Here is a 21,473-nt window from a genome sequence, read left to right on the forward strand (position 1 = left end):
AATGACCAAACAACTCTACAAAAATTACCCTTCTATTAGGGGATCAGTTTTAATGTGAGGAGAGTTCTTTAGTGCCGGATTACAACATTGAGTAGACGTTCACACTGACATTAATGAAAATGTAGCCCAGATATGGTTCATCATTCTTACGTCCCCATTTGTCTGCATGCTGATAGTGACTTTCATTAAAGAAGCCACTCTCATACCACGCAACACTTCATTGTGGTCAGTGGACGGGAGATGAGTCTCCATCCCTGTCTGAGCAGGTCAGTGGACGGGCAGATGAGTCTCCATCCCTGTCTGAGCAGGTCAGTGGACGGAAGATGAGTCTCCATCCCTGTCTGAGCAGGTCAGTGGACGGGAGATGAGTCTCCATCCCTGTCTGAGCAGGTCAGTGGACGGGAGATGAGTCTCCATCCCTGTCTGAGCAGGTTTGGCAGTTCGGTTCATAGCTAGGGCAGCCATTTCTTCAATGGTGTAGCCACTGAGAAGTCAGTAGCTTCCCAGTGTCACACACAGAGAGAAGGCATGAGAGAAGGAGTGGGAAGTAAGTGTTCAGCCAGAAGGGTGGGTGGGTGAGGGAGGGAATGGGAGGATGGAAAAGACTAAAACCCATTATGTACATGTATGAAACTTGTGCACAGAAGACAACTCCATCAATACAGTGAAGTGACAGTCCCCAGACAGAGAGAAAACATTTTCAAGGCACACATATATGTAGCCTAAGTGCACAGTTATAAAGTCCAAAGTATCTGGGTGGTGTTGGTGCACACTTTTAATCCCAGCACTTGGGAGGCAGAGGCAGGCAGATCTCTGTGAATTTGAGGTCAGCCTGGTCTACAGATGGAGTTCCAGGATAGCTAGAGCTACACAGAGAAACCCCGTTTAAAAAAAAAAACAAAAAACAAAAAACCTAAAATGAAGTTCACAGTACCAAACAGTGATAGCCCAAGTCTCTCTGTTCCCCATCCCAACTCACGCTCGCCTCCTACAGACTTGTGAATCACGTTATCTCTTTGCTGTGTGTGGTGTCACCACTGTGGGTATTGTTCAGTTTTCCTGCTGGGTCCTAAATGTTGCTGGGTCTCAGTTCTTTTCTTTCCTCAATTTCCCAGTCATTTCAAATCCCTCTTTCCTTTATAAAGCAGAGCAGTTAAATTAGGGCCACTTCCAACACCCAGTTCCTACACCAGTTTATGCAGTGAAGGCACTGGATAAGAATCATGGACTGGGGGCCAGAAAGACAGCTTCGCTTACCAGCCTCCATGCAGCAGCTCACAACAATCTATAGCTCCAATTCTCGGGGATCTGATGACGCCTTCTGACTTTCAGGGGCAATGCATGCATATAGTACACTTACACACTTACAGGGAAAGCACCCATGTGCATTAAAGGCAAATAAATAAATGTTTTTTTAAGAAGAAACATGGACTTGGGTTGTTGTTCAGGGGTAGAGTTCTTATCCAGCATGTTGGTTCAGAGACCATGAGAAAAATATATGTACATAATACAAGAAATACTCCAGCATAATATATATATACATATATATATAATTTCAAAATGGGAGAAAAATAAAAGAAAAACATTGCCATAGTATCTGTGATTTAGACAACTGATTTTTCTTTGAGAATGTATAGAACAGAATAATCAGGATGCTGTCTTTTCTGTGTGTCACTAAACACTATGATGGGGCTGGTGAGATGACTCAGTGGGTGAAGGTTCTTGTCCCCAAGTTTGATCTCTGGTACTCACATGTCGGAAGGAGAAAAGTGACTCTCCCAGTTGTCCTCTGGCCTCTGAATATATGCTTTAGTGCGTGCATGTGCGCGCGCACGTGTACACACACACACACACACACACACACACACACACACTATATGTGAAGCACCGTGCCTTACATCACTTTATGATGTTCTCAGCACCTTTGAGTTAACTGTGCTCAGCCGGGCAGTCCTGTCTTGGGGATCTCTCATGTGGACCGTAGTGGAGACTAGAAGAGCCTAAGGGCATCTCTGGGCTACCATTCACACCCTGTCTGGCAGGGTCCTCCACAGGTCTCCTCCCCAGAGGAGCTGTTTGCACTTCTCTCATGGGCTCTTGGAAAGACATGTCTGAGCCCACATTCTAGGATAGAATCTACAGTCTTTTCATGACTTGTCCTCAGGTGCCATGGGACTTCCCCCCTCCCCATCCCCTGTTGCTATACACGCATACTTGAAGTAAGCCGTCTTTTCAAGGGAAGGGAAATTAGACTGCACCTTTGGAGGCAAGAACAGTATGCATATTTGAGTAGGGAAGGAATTGATGTGACCTTGGACTTGTGCCCATGGCCTGGCCTCTTGACACCACAGCTGACGCAAACCTACATACAAAATTACATGTTTCTCCCAAGATCCCCAAGCTGTCCTTTTATTTTAATATTGAGTCAAAGCCCGGGACCTTGATATCTGACACCATTTATATTCTTCGGATGCCACACCCTGAGTCATTCTCTCCCCCCCCTCCACTTTCTCTTTCCCAGAGGCAGGGTCTTAGTGCCTCACCCAAGCTTCTCAAACTCACAGCCTTCAAGCCATAGCCTCCCAACAGCAGGGACTCTGACTTCTTCTACTGTGGAGACCTTGAGATAAAGAAACAGGTTGGTTTGTCCTCTGTGCGCTGAGAAGCAGTGGTTCTGAGGACATTTGAGGGCTGCAGGAAGCAGTCCTGTACAAGTGAGGGTGGGACACGGAGACCCTTGTGGTGCCATCCCGAAGCTGCCTGGGCACTGGCAGCTGTCTTTTACGCTGCCCGCTGTTGCATCTTTGGAATGGTTCACCATGGTCCTCAAGAGTCTTCCCTTCTCATTGGAAATGGTTCATGTTTGTAACTGAGCAGTTTTTATTTATTTATTTACTTATTTTTGTCGTGCTTCCTCATGGTCGCCAACTCATGTGGTGTGAATGGAGCCAGGAGGCATGCGGTTTTCTGAGGCGTACTCTTAGGCTGTTCTAGCGTGCGGTTTTCTGAGGCGTACTCTTAGGCTGTTCTAGCAGTAGTACATGCGAGCTCTCTACCCTTCAGAGCCCCTCCATCAGTCAGTCATTCCTTGCCAAGCCGTAAAACAGCTGCAAACTACAAGCACAAAATTAACTTGGTTTTGTTTTAATTTGCCCTGCTCTGATTACTGCAAATAATAATGAATTCAAACATGATCTTTTTATGTTTCTGGATCATTCATATTTCTTGTTCTGGGAAAGTCTATGTGTATCTTTGTTTTTGTTCTTGTGTGTGATGGTTGAATAGATCTGCAGTTCTTTATATTCTCAGTAGAATCCTCTGTTGTTTTTTATATGTTGAAAAATGCCCATTCCTAGTTTTTGGCTTGTCTCTCATTTTATTTTGTTGTTTGAACAGGCATTCCTAGTCTTAGTATATTCAGATGTATTAGTTACTCCTTTAGGGGTTTTTCTTTTGTTTCTCGTTTCATCTTGTCATAAAGATAGTCTTAATTTTCTTTTATGAAATTTTATTAGCTTTGATTTTTATGTTAAAGTCATGGATCCGTAGTCACGGTCTGGCTTAATGATCAATTCCCTTCATTTAATATGGCCATCCTATTTTACTAGCTTCCTTGCAACATCTGCTGTTCCTTGTGCCGGTATTTCATGTTCTCTTGCCAGTTGTGTTCTTTTAGGTCGGGGTGACCAGTGTTGAATTTGTCTCTATGATCAATGCTATGTTGTGTTAATTAGTATATTCAAAAAAATAAATCACAGTATCTGCTATTGAGTCCCAAAGACTGTTTTTTCATCACTTTCCTGGGTCCTGATATTTTTTCTCCTTTCTTTTTGTCAAGGCCTTGAACTAGGTCCTTTTAAGACAAGCACTATACCATGGAGTAAAGGCCCCAGCCCCCAGGGTAGTCTTGATTTTTGGTGTCTTCATGTAAATTTTAGGATCAGGTTGTCAGGTTCAATAAAAACCACAAAACCCAAACAATACCCCTATTCATATTTTTGTTTGGAACTGCAGGCTTTATTACATCCTCACTGTCATCAGGGTCATGCTCTCATTTCCTTCCTGACCCAACTTAGATGTCATGTGTAATAACTTCCTTACAAACATGCCGAACTCCCTGTCCCTCCACCTCTCCTTTATACACCAGCACATGCAAACTCTGTGCCTGTCCCCAATCTACTGAAACTGCTGAAGAAGCTTGGCTTGGGTGTAGCTCACTGGTACAGGGCTTTCTCAGCACAAACAAACTTTCAGGCCTGATCAAAAGTGTCATTAAATAAAGAAGTCATTGGAAAACAAAAAAATTAGCCATACTACGTTGTACCATGTGAAACCACAATGGTTTCGCAACCATTTCAGAGCCTCAAATCCAAAATGGGACTCAAGACTGTGTAGTCATTCTCTTACACAGCTGTTCTCCAAAGCTGCCACTATCGAACCTTCCCCCTAACACCCCCACCCACCCTGCAGTAATCCCCGCAAGGCTCTTCTCTGAGGGGAACGCAGCAAGGGGCTGCAGCTCCCCTGTGGTCCTTCCTCTGTGCGAGTGCCCACAGCAGCTGTGTCCCTCCTGCCCTGCTCCCTGGTGAGTGATTCACCACCGCTCCCTAAGACCAGCCGCTGTGTGTCCTGCTTCCCATCATCTCCTCCCATTTCCCCAAGATGCCTCCTTTCATTTCCCACCCTTCTGCATCATCTGTCCTCCACTCCCCGCTTTCCCATCAGTGTAAAAGCAGCTGTATTTTTGCAACTAACCACCAGACGCCTCAGGATCTCATCTGAGTCATCGGCAGGCGCAGGGCGTTGCAGTGGTTGGCGCAAACTTAGATGCAGCCTCCTTGGGTTTTTCAGTTTTTCTGGACAGCCACTCCTGCCATGGTCCAGTTGCAGGGAATGCTTTGCTTATAGCGTCCCTCCATCTTGACAGCATGACAAGTGTCACCCTGTGGTGTGTTTTGTGTTTGCCAATTGGCTTGGCTGTTGCCTACCTCCTTTATCTGAGCACACACTCTGGAGGGAGCAGACTCTGCCTCGTTTACCATTTGATCCCCCAATCCTGCAAGTGTCAGTTGTGTTAACTCACTGGGGGTTGATTGAACATTAAAGAGCCTTTGGGCTGAGCTGAGAGATGTTTACCTAGCTGCGTGCACTGATTTCTCATTTCTCTACAGTTGTTACACGTTACCTGTGATATTCTGGTGCACAGCGTGGGGTACTCTGGTTAGCAGTCTATTGAGACTGGTAGAGTTTGGGAAAAGGCCACTATCTTGGCACTGGGAAGCCTAGCTTTTGAGTGTGTGTGCATGACTGGTTGGATTTTTCTTCTGAGATAGGAACTTACTGTGAAGCTCAGAGTGGCTTTGAACTCACAGTCCTCCTGTCTCGTATCCAGTGTACTGGAATCCTCTTCTTCATACGCTACACCAACTGTGGAACATTGTAAATTGCCTCGGATGTGATTAGACTATTTGAAAATTTAAAAGCTGAAGAACACAGATGAAGCTTGTGTAGGAATCACAGACCACACGTGGGTTTATTTACCAAAGCAGGCTGCCTTACATCCTTGAGAATGTTCCTGCTACACGGCTTCTGACAGCAGACAGATGGAAGCCCCTGACATGTTTGTCAGCATGGGGAGAAACGCACGAAGGTTGAATTGTACCATAGCACCCTGTGGAACAGCAAGGAGACAAAACCATACCACCACATGATTGACGTGGAATGGAGCTTAAAAATCTAATGGTCAGTTGAAAATACATAGCGCATGAATAAACATGACATAAACATTCATATGCAAGACCTTTTATTTTTTCCTTGGCTTGTTGAAACAGGGTCTCCTACAGAGTTCAGGTTGGCCTTGAAATCTTTTATTATTTTTAAGTTTTCTCTCGTACATTACACCCTGACTGCAGTTTTTCCTCCCTCCCTTCATCCCAGTCCCTCCTCCAGCCTCTCCTCTCCCCCATACCCACTCTTCTTCCAACGTTTAGGCAGAAGAGTCAGAGATACCACTCTCTCTGTCAGGAGTAGGACACTACGAAAACGCCAAGGTACACAACCCTGAAGAATATGGAGAGGACCTAGCTCAGACCCTTGTAGGCTCTGTGATTGTCACTTCAGTCTCTGTGAGCCCTACCAGCTCTGCTTTGTTTACGCTGTGGCCATGTTCTGTGTCCTCGACCCCTCTGGCTTCTGTTTATTCTGCCTTCCCTTCTTCTTTGGGGTTCCCCTGATCCGCCCAGTGTTTGGCTGTGGGTCTCTGCATCTGCTCCCATCTATTGCTGAGTGACACCATTCTGGTGACAATTGGGCTACACACTGATCTACGAATATGGTAGAATATCATTAGGAATCATTTCATTGACTCTATCTATCTATCTATCTATCTATCTATCTATCTATCTATCTACCTACGGATCAATCTATCTATCCATCCATCCATCCATCCATCCATCCATCCATCCATCCATCCATCCATCCATCCATCTCAGTTTTGTTTGATTCTATCCTGGTCTCTGGGATATCCTGCCTGTGGTTGCTGACCATCTAGGCAGTGTCAACTGTGGGCTCCCTTTTGTGGCATGGACCTCAAGTAGGACCAGTCATTCATTGGTCACACCCACATGTTCTGCACCATCATCACCCCAGGACATCTTGTAGGCAGGACAGATTGTAGGTCAAAGGTTTTGCGACTGTGTCCCAGGCCCACTGCTAGGAACCTTGCTGGGTTATAGAAGATGGCTCTTTTGGTCTCCATATCCCTCATTACTAGGAGACTTCACTAGAGTCACTCTATAGAGTCCAGGGAGTTTCCACATCCCTATGTTTCTACATCATCCCCTAAGTGTCCCCTGCTATTCCATTCCAGTCATCTCTCCTGGCATTCTCTCCCTCTGTCCCTCCCATCCCCACCTGATCCCTCCTGTTCCCACTCCCACTCCACCCACAAGATCTATTCTATTTCTCCTTCCCAGGGAGATCCATGTGTTCCCCCTGAGCCTTCCTTGTTAATTAGCCTCTCTGGGTCTATGAATTGTAGCATGATTATCCTTTATTTAACAGCTAATGTCCTTATAAGTGAGAATATACCATGTTTGTCTTTCTGGGTCTGGGATACCTTACTCAGGATGATTGTTTTTCTAGTTCCACTCATTTGTTTACAAACCTCACGATGTCATTGTTTTTAACAGCTGAGTAATACTCCATTGTGTAAATGTACCACATTTTCTTTATTCATTCTTTGTTTGGGGACCATCTAGGTTTTTTTCTAGTTTCTGGCTCTTATGAATAAAGCTGTAATGAAAATTGTTGAGCAAGTGTCCTTGTGGTAGGATTAAGTGTCCTTTGGGTATATGCCCTAGAGTGGTACAGCTGGGTCTAGAGGTAGATCAACTCCCAATTTTCTGAGGAACTGCCATACCGATTTTCATAGTCGGTATACAAGTTTTCACTTCCACCAGCAATGGAGAAGTGTTCCCTTTTCTCCACATCTTAGATAGCATGAGTTGTCACTTAGTCATTCTGACAGGTGTAAGATGGAATCGTTCGTTTTTTACGAGACGGGGTTTCTCTGTATTGTTTTGGAGGCTGTTGGTCCAGCCTGGCCTCGAACTCACAGAGATCCGCCTGCCTCTGCCTCCCGAGTGCTGGGATTAAAGGCGTGTGCCACCACCGCTCGGCGGTAAGATGGAATTTTAAAGTCATTATAATTTGCATTTCTCTGATGACTAAGCAAGTTGAACATTTCTTTAAAAGTTTCTTAGCCATTTGAGATTTCTCTGTTTGAGTGTTGTTTCGATCTTTACCCCATTTTTTTTATAGCGGATTATTTGGTTTGTTGATGTCTAGTTTCTTGAGTTCTTTATATACATTTGGATGTTAGCTCTCTGTCAGATGTGGAATTGGTGAAAATTTTTTTTCATTCTGTAGGTTGCCATTTTGTCCCATTCATGGTGTCCTTTGCCTTACAGAGGCTTTCAGTTTCATGAGTTCCCATCTATTGATTGTTGTTCCCAGTGCCTGTGCTATCAGTATTCTGTTCAGGAAGCTATCTCCCAAGCTGATCCATTCAAGTCTATTCCCCACTTCCTTTTCTATCAGGTTCAATGTATCTGGTTTTATGTTGAGGTTGTTGATTCACTTGGACTTGAGTTTTGTGCAGGGTGATAGATATGGCTCAATTTGCATTCTTCTACATGCCAACATCCAGTAAGAACAGCACCATTTGTTGAGGATGCTGTCCTTTTTCTAGTGTCTATTTCTGGCTTCTTTATAAAAAATCATGTGTACCTAAGTGTGTGAATTTGTATCTGGGTCTTCTATTTGATTTCATTGATCCACCTGTCTTTTTTATGTCAATATCATGCAGTTTTTTTCATATAGCCCTGTAGTAGAGCTTGAAATCTGGGATAGTGATACCTCTGGAAGTTCTTTTATTGTACAGGATTGTTTTGGCTGTCCTGAGTTTTTTTTCCACATGAAGTTGAGTATTGTTGTTTCAAGATCTGTAAAGAATTGTGTTGGTATTTTAATGGGGGTTGCACTGAATCTGTAGATTGCTTTTGGTAGTAAGGTCATTTTTACTATGTTAATCCTACCTATCCATGAGCATGGACTATCTTTCCATATTCTGATATCTTCTCCAATTTTTTTCTTCAAAGACTTTAAGTTCTTGTCTTACAGGTCTTTCACTTGCTTGGCTAGTTACCCCAAGATATTATATATTATTTGAGGCTATTATAAAGGGTGCTGTTTCTCTGAATTATTTCTCAGTCCATTTGTCACTTGTGTATAGAAGGGCTATTGATTTTTTTAGTTAATATTGTATCAAGCCACTTGACTAAAGGTGTTTATCAGCTGTAGGAGTTCCCTGGCAGAATTTTTGGGGTCACTTATGTATACTATCATATCATTTGCAAATAATAATACTTTGACTCCTTCATTTCTAATTTATATCTCCTTAATATCCTTTAGTTGTCTTATTTTTCTAGCTAGAATTCCAAGTGCTATGTTTAATAGATATGTAGAGAGTAGACAGCCTTGTCTTGCCCCTGATTTTAGTGGAATTGCTTTGAGTTTCTCTCCATTTAGTTTGAAGTTAGCTGTTAAAGTTAATAAATATTGCCTTTATTATCTTTAGTTATGTTTCTTGTATCCCTGATCTCTCCAAGACTTTTATCATGAAGGTGTTAGATTTTGTCAAAGGCTTTTTCAGTATCTAATGAGATGATCATATGATTCTTTTCTTTCAGTTTGTTTATATGGTGGATTATATTTATTGATTTTTGTATATTGAACCATCCTTGCATCTCTGGGATGAAGCCTACTTGATCATGGTAGGTGGTCTTTTTGATGTGTTCTTGGACTTAGTTTGTATTTTATTGAGTACTTTTTCATCAATGTTCATGAGGCATATTGGTGTGTAATTCTTCTTTGTTGAATCTTTGTGTTGTCTGGGTATCAGGGTGACTGTGGCCTCATAAAATGAATTGGGCAATGCTCCTTCTGTTTCCACTTTATGGAATAATTTTAGTAGTATTAGTGTTAGCTCTTATTTGAAAATATGGTAGAATTTTGTACTAAAGCTGTCTGCTCTGGCCAGGTGTTGGTGGCGCATGCCTTTAATCCCACCACTCAAGAGGCAGACGCAGGTGGATCTCTGTGAGTTCGAGATCAGTCTGGTCTACAAGAGCTAGTTCCAGGACAGCCTCCAAAACCACAGAGAAACCCTGTCTCAAAAAACAACAAAAACTGTCTGCCCTGAGTTTTTTTTTGGTGGGGGTTCATGACTGCTTCTATTGTCTTAGGAGATATAGGTATATTTAAATTATTTAACTGATCTTGACTTAACTTTGGTAAGTGGTATCTATTGAGAAAGTTATCCATTTCTTTAGATTTTCCAATTGTGTAGAGTACAGATCTTTAAAGTATGACCTAATGATTCTTTGGATTTCCTTGGTGTCTGTTGTTCTGTCCCCCTTTTTGTTTCTGATTTTGTTAATTTAGATATTCTCTCTCTGCCTTTTAGTTAGTTTGGATAAAGGTTTGTCTATCTTGTTGATTTTCTCAAAGAACCAACTCCTTGCAATCTTGATGTAGCCAAGACTTGCCTTGAAATCCTGATTCTCCTGTCTTAGTCTACTGAGTGCTGAGATTATAGATATATAATTGAAAAAAAATAGTGTCTATGAGCCTGGCGGTGGTGGCACATGCCTTTAATCCTAGCACTCGGGAGGCAGAGGCAGGCAGATCTCTGTGAGTTCGAGGCCAGGCTGGACCGGCAGCCTCCACTACAGAGAAACCCTGTCTCCTAAAACCAAAAAAAAATAGTGTCTATGTCATATTTATGAATAAAGTTTTAAGACTAATGCCACTTAAATGGGCACCTCTTGTGCAAAAGGGAAAGAATGAGATCATAGATTAGATTTCAGTGGCATTTACAAAACTTCATTTATTAAAGTTTGAGTTCAATATGACAGTATATTAACATTTAAAAAGTTAGCAATTTGTTGTTACTCTTCAGTGACTGCTATTTTATAAATGTGTCTAATAACAACAAAAGATAATTAATGTGTCTACAGCATGCGGTGACACCTCACATGTGCCATTGCATGCCCATGGAGGGCAGGGGACAGCCTTGTGAGGTCAGCTACCCCTTTCTACCTTTATGTGTGTCCTGGGGATTGAACTCCAGTCCTTGGGCTTGCATGGCAAGCATCTCTACCCAGTCTCTGGGCCATCTTGCCGGCCCAGACTCAATGATTCTTAGTGTCATATGCCCAAACATGTACATTAACCAGTAGGTATGTAGGGAGCCTTTGAGAGCTGTGGGTGTATCACAGTGATATGGTTGGCTGTATTTCCTTGGATGCAAGACGGTTTGTGATACAGGACACAGGAATTAGAAGTCAGGAACTCTGCTAGTGACAATACAGCAGTTGGAAGATGGGGTTTGAAATGAGCTGTGGGTGGTAATGGGGAAAGGGAAGTGCTAATATTTCCTGTAGGGTGGGCAGACTTCACAGAGCACAGAGAGAGCAAATTATTTGTCTGAAGATCTCATAGCTATTGTCAGGCCTTAGAACCAAACTGGTATTCCTCAGACTTTGAAGATGTAGCTGAGTGCCTACTTCTTATTCCAGTCTACTGTAAACATCGCAATCAGACCTATATTCAAAATAAAGCTAACCATATCCCTGTGATGCCCCTGCTGCTGTCAGTGGTTCCCCATGTACCTGCTGCCTAAAGTTTCATCTGTCTTGAGAAATGGATGGGAGTGCTTCAGGAGCAATTGGGTCTAGAAGATGAAAGAGAAAAAGGCTGAAAGAACAATGAGGTTTTGATCGCCAGGAAAGTGCTGGATGGAAACGAGGAATTTGCTAGGGTCAGCTGGTTTGGTGGAGGAGAAAATGAGTTCAGTGTGGAGGCTGGAAAGTTTGAGCTGATGGTGGGTCATTCTAGTACAGATGACTGCGAGACTGTTGGAAGAGCAGTATTTTAAGTTCTCAGACCTCATGTGTTGAAAGTCATCAGCACAGATTCGTAATTACATTCTGAAGACAGAAGTTTCCAGAAAGGATGAGTGGAAATGAAGAAAAGAGCTGAGTGTCTGGATAAGAGGCCCACACTTAGGGCTCCTTGTTCTGGGAAATGCAAGTGTCAAGGGAAGTAACAGGAACAATCAGGGGAGAAAAACAAGGCCATGTGTGTTCATTTGCCTACTATTATTGTTTTTTTTTGTCCCCAACACCTGCTCATTGAAGAGAATTGTAGGGCCTGTGAGTTACTTTCACACTTCCTTGATCAGAACAACGCAAGTGAGAGAAGATGTGTTTGTTCTTACCATTTCAGACGGATCATCTATTAGTTTCTCAGCCCTACATGCTTGGGTAGAACATCACAGCAGAGAGTGTGTATAGTGGATGACAGCTGTCCACCATAGGAACTGGTGGGTGTTTCCTTTAAAGTCTCAGCACAGTAACCGGCTCTGTCAGCTAGACACAACCCCCTAAAGTTTTCAAAGCATCTAAGACAGCAGCACTAGTTGGGGAGCAAACACTTAAACACAATGTGGGGGGGTTGGGATTTTAGATTCAAAGTATAATATACAAAGAGGGGAATGACTGTATACACCAAGGTAAAGCATTGGTTAAAGAGGATGTCAGTCCATGCTGGTTGGTTGCAATATCCTATGATTCCACCCAAAAACCCAAACCCAGATTAAGAAGAGATCTAGAGTGCTCACTTCAGTGACACAGGTACCCAAACAGCAAGGGTATAGAGATTAGTCTGGCTTCTGAACATGGATGTCACTTAGAATTCTGTAGTGTTCTATTATTTTGGTCCGTACTTACCTGGGTAACACATGCTGAAGAAAGCACAGCCCTTCCTCTAACTGTCCAACTTGAAGAGGAGGCACAAACATCAAGAGCTGTATAGCAGCTGCAAGACAGCATCTGAGTGGTGCCTTTTGTAATCTTTATTGTTCCTGTTGTCCTCCTGATGTGGGTGATAGGTGGATTTCTGGCTTGAAGTTGTGGGAAACTGCTTTTCTGGAACAATGGATGTTTCTCTGGAACAGAAACAATGATGATATTTGCTGTCACAGTTCTAGGTATGGTGTGTCCCTATTCACTGGGACTGGCCACTCCGGTTATGTGATGTGGACACAGTGGTGTGGTGAGCTACTGGGGATAGCTCATAGGGTAGAGATAATGGCATCTTATTGAGTCATCACCCATTAAAGATAGGGCAGAACAAGTTTATAACAAGCCCTAAACCAGAGATTGTTGAGTCAATGTCAAAATAATTGATCTTCTAAAATTTGACCAAGAACCAGAAAATCCCATGTGGATGATTAAGACTTAAGACAGAAAGAAGAAGAAGAAGAAGAAGAAGAAGAAGAAGAAGAAGAAGAAGAAGAAGAAGAAGAAGAAGAAGAAGAAGAAGAAGAAGGAAAGAAAGAAAAAACCAAAATGATTTAGAAAGTGTGGTTCCCAGCCTTTTAGAATCCACAAAATAGTAACAGTTCAAAAATGGTTCACCATACTATATGGAGAACTAAATAAGACCATGAAAAACGCTATAATTTCTTAGCAATCTCATTTTTACAAAAGACAGAAGAAACCCCTTTTACGTACACTTAGGAGGTCACAGATGGTTCAGTCTCAAGGAAGCGTTTTGTCTTGTGAACTGGTGCAAAATTGCACACACACACACACACACACACACACACACACACACACACCCCACAAACAAAATAACAAAAATAAACTAAGCAGATGGTAGGTGGCTGCCTGAGGATATTCTTCCTGGTGAGAGCAGAAATTTGGGCTGGGGAAGTGAGGGAGCTCATAGAAGTTACTAGTTTGTATCATGAAATTACAGTTGCATGGTCATTTGTGGGCAGGAGGAAACTATGAGCAGCTTATTTTTGAGATCTCAAGATATATATATATATATATATATATATATATATATATATATATATATCATCAGAAGTCTGCCCCAGCTAAAGTAGAAAACAAGAGGATGGCATGATGGCATCACCAAGCTACATGTACTGGACAAACTTAGACTTGGGCAGCTCGTAAGAGCCTGGGCTGGCTTGGAACGAGATCAGATTTAGAGATGAAATTAAAAGATAGTCATCACATCATGACCCACTGTAGCACAGGTTTAGACGGGATGTTTAGATGTGGAGCCTGATGGTTACTATACAAGTTTGTTTGAGATATGGTCTTAAGTATCCCAGACTTGCTTCAGACTTGCTATGCAGCCAAAAGTGACCTTGAATTTGTGATCCTCCTTCTTTCACCTCCCAAGTGCTGGGGTTATAGGCATGTGTCACCCATGAGTGCTCTATGCTGCACTGGGGATTGAACCTAGCAAACACTCTACCAACATATTGTCATTCCAAGGTTGGTGTGTGTGTATGTAAAATGGTTTGGGAAAGAATAGGGAAACTAAGCATGATCAACTAAGAACAGCAACAATGTAGTTCAGAATCTGTTTTGATGTTCTAAAATAAATGGCTCTTAGGAAGACACTGAAGTGAACAGATTTGAGTGTCAAAGCAGTCAAAAAATTTCACCCACACACTACAAAATATTATCTGTTATCCACAGCATGTGGTGCTGTTTCTGCAATTAACGGGTAGGTTTTTTTTTTCTCCCACCAACTGTTCTTTTAATTTTGAAAATGCAGGCTTTGGTTAAATTTCTCTCTTTGTATGATCTGCAAGGAGTGGATAGTCCTCAGTTCTGGGGAGAAGCTTCTACAAATCAAATAACACTATAAAAATGCTATCAAACTCTACAGGATTGAAATATTTCCTCAGTCACTGAGGATACTCTGGACAGCATGACTTGTGAAGCATTGCCTTGCCCTGTTTCTACATGATGTAAGTCTATGCAGAAATGTGCACACAACCTACACACAGTTTAATGAATAAGGGGATAGTCAGGGGACCACCACTCAGATTAAGGCACCCCACCCTACCATTACCACAGATACCTCTGTCTCTATTCCTGACCACAACACATCATTCTCTCTAGAAATGATAGACACCTTGAGGTTTTAATCCTAATTCCTCGCTCTTTACGACATTTTCGTGGGGCCAATAAGGTGAGTCAAAGGGAAAAGCTTTTGCTGAGCTAACTTGATGACCTGTAATTGATCCCTAGAAACCATGGCAGAAGGCGAGAACAGACTTCCAAATCTCTCTCTCTCTCTCTCTCTCTCAGTAAAATATTAAAAATAAAAACAAATAGATTAAAAGTTGTACTGCTCCCATATTCCTCCACATCCCTGAAAAATATAGCTTACTTTTTTCAGGTTTTGATTTTGTATGCCAACTGTTGTTATTGTGCTTTGCTTCCCGCTATCTTGGGAGGACGTGTAAGCCCTCGTTGAACCCTCTGTCTGTTTTGGAAGCCCTTGGGTCAGCATCTCTTCCCTCGGTGCTCTTCCCCTGCTGTTCTAGATTGCAATTATAGTTTGATAGTGTACCTTCATGCAGTCTCCTGCATATTCCTCATATTATCTTGTGAATTTATAGTTCCTGTTCCTCTGCTTTTCACTCTGGACTAGTTTTTCTTGGCTTATCTTCAGGCCACAGCTTCATCTAATTTACTGTTAGGCCAATCCATTGAATTCTTCTTGTTTTGTTTTTTTTTCAAACCGGGGTTTCATTATGTAGTTCTGGCTGTCCTGGAACTCGCTCTGTAGACCAGGCTGGCCTTGAACTCAGAGATCTGCCTGTCTCTACTGCCCCGAGTGCTAGGATTAAAGGTGTGCACCAACCACCATTCCTGGCTCCATGGAATTCTTAATTTCAGAAAAAGTTTATTTGAATCTCCTGACTTCCTATTATTTTAATTTTTTGCAAAGATTTTTTTTGAGACAAGAGCTCTATGAGGCCCTTGCTATCCCATAATTAACTCTATAAACCAGACTAGCCTTGAACTCACAGAGATCTGTTTATCTCTGCCTCATGAATGCTGGAATCAAAAGCATGCACCACCACACCTGGCTTTACTTTTTTGTAATTAAAATATAATTACATTATTTATCCCTTCCTTCCTCCAATCCCTCCTGTATCTCCCCCTTGATCTCTTTCAAATTCAGAGATTTTTCTTTAATTATATGTATGTTATTGCTAGTGTATACATATTGTTACATATATTGTTTTGGGGATCAAACTCAGGCTGTCAAGTTTGCATAGCTTATGTTATTACATACATATTATGCATCTATATACATATTTATAAATATATATATATATATACACACATAAGTACATAACTAAGACCCGCTGAGTCTGTTTAGTATTGCTAGCATGCATCTGATTCCAGGGCTGACCACTTAGCATTGGATAACCAACTAGGGGCCATCTCTCTGGGAAAGACTAATTCTCCTTCTCTTAGCAGTCATTGCCTATAGTTCTTTGTCTAGAAGTGGGGCTTCCTGAGATTTGCTTCGTCTATGTTAGAAGGTCCCTTGGTGGTGTTATTATTTAGGTCTTATTCATACAGCCATGTCCTTACAGTATCTTGAGAGTGGCTTCCCTGTCATTTCTAGAAGACACAACCTCACAGCAGACTTCCTGATCCTCTACTCTTTCTTCTTCAATATTCCTTGAGCCTTAGGTTTGGGACTGTGTTATATGTCTACCCACTGGGGCTGGGGACCCCATGCTCAGTTGTTGTGTGCATTTTGACCAGATGTAGCTTTTTTTTTTTTTTTGGTTTTTCGAGACAGGGTTTCTCTGTATTGTTTTGTAGACTGTCCTGGAACTCACTCTGTAGACCAGGCTGGCCTCGAACTCACAGAGATCCGCCTGCCTCTGCCTCCCAAGTGCTGGGATTAAAGGTGTGCGCCACCAATGCCTGGCTCAGATGTAGCTTTCTGTTGTGGTCTAACTCTACTGCAGAGAATCCTCTTTGATAAAGGGTGAGAGCTACACTCATCTGTGGGTATAAGAAGTATTTACAATGCAGTTAGGCATCAAGCTGATTTAGTGAAGTGCTGTGTTGTGGAATAGTACTTTAACGATGTAAAGATGTGTTACATTTGTTTAATTATGTAAAGATGTGTTGCATCTGTTTCACCTGGCACGCCTAAGGCACCTGGTTGGTCTAATAAAGAGCTGAAGGGTCAATAGCTAAGCAGTAAAGGGATAAGTGGGATTGGCAGGCAGAGAGAATAAGTAGGAGAGAGAAGACAGAGAAGGAAGAAGGAGAGGACAATGTCTGGGGCCAGAGGCCAGCCAGCCAACCATGGAGGGAACAAGAAAGTAAAATATATAGAGAGAGAAAAGGGGAGGGGGGCTAAAAAGCTCTGAGGCGAAAACGTAAAGAGAAACAGATTAAAACAAGAGATGAGATAAGGTTGAACATTCATAACTAATAATAATAAGTCCCTTGTCATGAGTTGGTGGCCCAAAAGAAAGCCTGCGATAGTGTTGGTTGTAGGTCTTCCTCTAAGATCCATGGCTTCACTATCTCAAGGAAGTTGGCTACGCGTCCATTACCAGACGTGACTTCCCTCCTGTTGAGAGGGCCTTAAACCCAATTAAACAGCTGTCGGTTACCATCTAGATAAAAGCACCACAGCTGTGCGTTCCGGGTTCCCCACCCTGCTGCTCACTGTGGCGGTACCCAAGCCTCACAGCTAGGTAAGACTATGGTTGCTTCCCTTCCTACAGCACCTCCAGTACTACGGAAGCCAGACTGAAGGAAGGCAGCTTTCAGGTCAGGTCCAGCTCAAGCCCTCTGTGTCCAGCGCTCGCGGTTTCCTTAGCGAGAGGGATTTACCTTCAACACTCGAGAGGCGCCCAGGGCAACAGCAACACCTGTATTGTCTGGGAACAAACAACACGGAAAGGAGGGTTCTTATGCCTGACACTGGGCTTTCTGCCACTCTAGACTTCTTAGTCTTCCAAAGTCTCGTCTGACCTTCGACCTAGATCCTCTGTCTTGGCTTGCCGTTCCTCTACATATGAATCGCAGTGACGCTAATGTTTTTAATCGGTGTTTTTGTTCATGCGCACATGTGCCGTGGTGTGGTGGTCAGAGGATAACTTTCTGGAGTTGGTTCTCTCCCTCCACCACGTGGGTGCCAGACAGCAAACTCAGGTGTTTGGGGCAGGTTTGGTACCAAGTGCCTTTACCTGCTGAGCCATCTCACTGGCCCAGTTGTAGAGAATTAAGGTCCATATTGATACCCTCGATAACAGAGCTGGAGCGCGTTTCTGTTTGATGCTTGGTTTTCCTCTAGGATTTTGGTCAGTAATTTTTTCCATTACATGCAACTATGGAAATTCCATAACAAAACCCATTATTTTGTACGTTAATACGCTCTAGTAGTCCCCCCATTTGCTGATTAACTTGATTAGGTTCTAGGTATCATAGATAGAAATTGTAGGGGCAATTTCAGGCTCTGAGTGATTTTATTGTCTAGAGAGAACATGCTCCCCTCCCCACCCCCACCACTCACACCCCAGTCAGTCAGTTCAGCGGATACTGGTCAATTTGATTTTCTTAAATATTGAACTGACTGAAAAGTGGGATTTTTGTGCCTGCTGGGCTTCTAGTTTTATCTGCTCTTACTCCTGACTCGAAATGTCTGGGAGTTTCCCCAGCCTGTGGACATGCTCTAGCATGTTTGTATAATCTGGAAGGTGAATATGATACAAGTTTGTTATATGCATGTATGAAGATGTTAAAATGAAATCCATTGTTCTGTACATCAGTAAACACTATAGAAAAGAAGTATCTTTAGAAATTGTATAATTATTCATAGATCATACTTTCTGTCTCTTGATTTCTCTGTTTATAAATAACTACAGTACAATCCCATCATTTTCATTTCAATATACTATTCCACTATATCATATTCACTTATCATCCAAGTATGTAGTGCATATCTCCAGCTGCAGTTTTTGTGTTATTGAGTCATTCCACTACATTAATTTCTGTTTACTCCGGCCGTAAGTAAGAATTCATACTTCTCCACAACACCACTAACAAGTGAGCTACACCAGTTTGTGTTAATCTAGCCATGCACACCTGTGCTTTAGAAATGTCACATTCCACAGTGAGCATTGCCATACACTTAAGCAATACCTTTCTTATTTCTTTTCAAGGCAGGGTTTCTCTGTGTAGCCCTGGCTGTCCTGGAAGCTGCTCTATAGACCAGGCTGGCCTCGAACTCAGAGATCCACCTGCCTCTGCCTCCTGTGTACCAGAATTAAAGGCGTGCATCATCACATCCAGCCTGAATTTCTTTGGAGGAACCTCTGTACTAACTTCCAGAATCTGTATTGATTTATGCTCCCACCAACAGCATGCGGTCACCCCTCCACCCCAGGTTTGCTAGCATTCCTTGGGGTTTTAATTGTTTTCTTGGTGGCAGCCATTTTGACTTGGGTGAGAGGGAATCTCAGTGTAGGTGTTTTTCTTTGTAGAAATTGTCTTATTTATTACTACTTAACGTATGTGGTGTGTGTGCATATGTACGCACACAAATGCCAGTGTCTATTCCTTTCCTCTGCAGTATGTCTGGGGATCAAGCTAGCAAGGCAGTGCTTTCATCTTGTAACCATCTTGCTGGCTCTTGATGTACTTTGATCTGCATTTCCCTGAGGGTTGAAGATGCTGTACCTTTTTCCATATAATTATTGGCCAATTTTGTTTCTTCCTGTCTATAAAAGGAATGTAGATCAGCGTATAAGAGCTAGTTGGGAAAAAGCCTCAACTAAGGCCAAGCTTTCATAATTAATATTGAGTCTCTGGGTCATCATGAGCAGGCTGGCAGTCCAAAGGCGGTCCAACAAGAGAGCATGCTACAGTTTGGTCTGAGAGACTGTCGATGGCCTTCAGTGCAGTCTGGGGGATACTTGGTTATGGATGCTGGTTGTTATGACTTCATTACTACAGAGCAAGGCTGAAGTTGGCTGGGAGGCGCCATGAATCAGATTCAGAAGAACTGAGTCATACAGGAGCAGGTCATGTTTTGTAGGAAGCTCTCCACAGGTTATCCATCAGGTTGTCCAGAACATCATTTCTCTTTATTCGTAAGCAGGACCAAAAGGGACATGTTGACTAAAGCCAAGTATGGTGGCACACACTTGAAGCAGACCACCATTCAAGACTGGCCTGTACTATGTAGCCATTCGGGGTATCTGTGCATGGGCAGCTAACCAGTGGCTATTCCACTGAAGAAGACATGTTCCCTCCTTCAACAACTACCAATTGTCCATAGATTCCTAGGAAGAGGTGGGACTTTGTGAAACTCCCAACTCCATGAAGGAATGTTGATTGAACCAATCTTATTCAGGTCTTGTGCAAGTAATCATAGTTGTGAGTTCATGGTCATGTCATGTCTTGCCATAGTTGGCCACGGTTGTCAATTGAACATACAACCTAGAGGCAATTAGGAAGAGGGGCCTTTAAAGAATTGCCTTTATCATGAAAAACCTCGGCATCAAAGCGCCGGGCACTGAACCGAACCCTCTGCCCAAGAACCGGGGCCAGACCACTGGCTGCAAATGCAAGAGGTGATTTATTGAGTACACAGGCGCCTTCGGATGCTACTGCAACTCGGGTGCAGAGCATACCAGGCTTGTAGGGAGTACAATATTTATAGAGTTTTAATGGTTACATAAGTATCAGCATAGCAACAGGTATTTCATTGGCTACTTAAGCATGAGCTGAGATCATCTTGGGGGCAGGGGTAGTTGCCAAGGACTAGGTTTCCTACATGAAAGACCCCGGCATGCTTCAGCAATTAGTATCCGGGTCCCATGATGATCAGATGATCTTTGGCCATGTTTGGGGGGCATTTCCTTAATTGCTAATTGATGTAAGATGGCACTGGGGAACGAGCCATCCATAAGCATATGGATATGGGCTGTATAAGAAAGATGAGCAAGTCAGAGGAAGCAAGCCAGTAAGCAGCATTCTTCTATGGTCTCTGCTGTAGTTGCTGATTCCAGGCTCCTGCTTGAATTCCCACTTTGGCTTCTCTTTAATCAAAGGCTTTGATGATGGACTGTAACCTATGAGTAAAATAAATCTTTCTCTCCCCCCAAGTTGGATTTGGTCAGTGTTTTATCATAGCAACAGATAGCAAACTAGAACATGCCTGAAAGAGAGTTCCACAGTACTCAACCTCTTCCTTTAGCTCTTAAGTTCTCATTGCATTCATTTGATCTCTCTCTCTCTCTCTCTCTCTCTCTCTCTCTCTCTCTCTCTCTCTCTCTGTGTGTGTGTGTGTGTGTGTGTGTGTGTGTGTGTGTGTGTGTGTATCACACTATGCATGTGGAGGTCAGGAGGCACCTTGCAAGAATCAGCTCTAACCACTATCAGTTCTGGGATGGAATGAGATTAGTCTTCTACCCATGCATCATGTATTTTCTTAAAAATAGAATCCTGAATGTCTTGAAAGCCCATTGGTGCCTTCTTACTAATTTATCTTTGATCTTGTTGGAATATTCAAATTTCTCCACCTTGTCTTAAAGCTAAGATACTTTGTCTTCTCCCTAATCTGTCCCATTGGCAAGGCTTTCCACAATGCTTTCTTTTATTTGAGTAACTATGTTTTTCATCTCCAGTATTTCAGTTTGACTTTTCCTCGGTACTTCTATCTCTTTGAATTCATTTCCTTTTTAAATATTTATTTATTTATTATGTATACAGTGTTCTTGAATGTATCCCTGCAGGCCAGAAGAGGACACAAGATCTCATTACAGATGATTGTGAGCCATCATGTGGTTTCTGGGAATTAAACTCAGGACCTCTGGAAGACCAGCCAGTGTTCTTAGCCACTGAGCTATCTCTCCAGCCCTGAATTCATTCTTATATCTTGTGTTGACTTTCTTTTTTCCCATTAAGCTTTCTCTTTCTGTGATGTGTTCTCTTTGATTTCTCTGAACATATTTATGAGCATTCTCTTGAGTCATTTGGGATTTT

At 42.6% G+C, this 21,473-nt stretch overlaps 1 long non-coding RNA gene across 1 annotated transcript; it reads right to left on the minus strand.

Annotated features, from left to right (window-relative positions):
* Window positions 1–5,527: 5,527 nt before the first annotated feature.
* On the minus strand, window positions 5,528–17,296 carry LOC121139389. The gene is made up of 3 exons (XR_005876347.1): window positions 17,210–17,296; window positions 12,354–12,571; window positions 5,528–5,671 (listed from the first exon to the last, which is right to left on the minus strand). It is a non-coding gene; the product is annotated as an uncharacterized LOC121139389 (long non-coding RNA).
* Window positions 17,297–21,473: the final 4,177 nt, after the last annotated feature.

The sequence above is a fragment of the Mesocricetus auratus genome, unplaced genomic scaffold (genome assembly GCF_017639785.1).
Source record: "Mesocricetus auratus isolate SY011 unplaced genomic scaffold, BCM_Maur_2.0 Super-Scaffold_15014, whole genome shotgun sequence".
NCBI classification, from domain to species: domain Eukaryota; kingdom Metazoa; phylum Chordata; class Mammalia; order Rodentia; family Cricetidae; genus Mesocricetus; species Mesocricetus auratus.